Here is a 1,186-nt window from a genome sequence, read left to right on the forward strand (position 1 = left end):
CTTACCCTCAATTCTTGTGTTCATCCTTCGAGATAGATACAGGATTTGAGGTAGAGCGCTCTTTCATCTAAACTATGAAAATTATGGGGTCAGTTTGACTTCATCTTTTTCAAAATTAAAATTTTTAAAATGTCCTTCCGAAGCGGGCAACGTGATTTCAATTCCGCTGACCGACAGCTTCTTACGGGCAAACCCCACACCAAAAATAGTGCCGACACAGGTCAGCAAATCAGTGCCAGCGTGACAACTTGTGGCAACGGAGCAAATAGCGGAGCGCCGCATGGACTTTTGACGACTCGTAGAATCAAGTCAGCGTCGTCTGGATAAGTTGAAAAATCCAATTTTATTGAATTAATTAAATCCTAAAATTAAAATAGAATTTAAAAATTTATAACTAAATAAATATAGACTAGAAAAATATGAAATAAATACCCAAATGCTCAATAAACAGCGGGAATAAAGGAAAAAAAATTAAGTCAATTGACCTTTGATAATTTTTAAAATTAAATAAAATCCTTAATGAGTAATGAAATAAAAAAATTTAAATTTAAATGTAAAATTAATGAAATTTGGAGGACTTGTGCCCTCTATCCATGGGAATGTCTTCTGATTTTTTCAAGGATAGAGGCTATCTCTAATTATGAAAACCCTAATTTTAAATGAAAATAGTAATGAAGTAAAGAATAAATTTTAAAAATAAAATAAAACTCCAAAAAAATATAAACACATTTGGAAATTAAAAATAAAAATAAAACCACTGAATTTGTTAATTAAAATAGTAATTCTAACCTCTTGAAATTAAAAATCACATAAAACACATAAAAGGTAGGTTTGTAAGCTTGAAAATTAGCCACAGCCATTTTGCCTCAAAATTTAATCAAAATAGAATGAATTGCCGTAGAAATCCTAATAATAGGGCTTCTAAATCTAAGAACACAATTAATTAAGGAAAATTAACAAATTAAATGGTAAGATTGCATAAGAAAATGATAATTGCATAATTACCAAAAAATTATGAAAATTGCACTTGAGAAGAACTTAACTAATATTAATTTAAAATAATTAGAAGGCTAAACTCTTAATTCACCTCTTAAAACATTCAAGGAAGATTTGCAGACTCAGTAAAACAAAATCTAACTTAAGATTGAGGGAATTCAGAGAATTACAAATGTACACTCAAGGGTAA

The sequence above is a fragment of the Phalaenopsis equestris genome, unplaced genomic scaffold, assembly GCF_001263595.1.
Source record: "Phalaenopsis equestris unplaced genomic scaffold, ASM126359v1 Scaffold225612, whole genome shotgun sequence".
In the NCBI taxonomy this organism is placed as follows: Eukaryota; Viridiplantae; Streptophyta; class Magnoliopsida; order Asparagales; family Orchidaceae; genus Phalaenopsis; species Phalaenopsis equestris.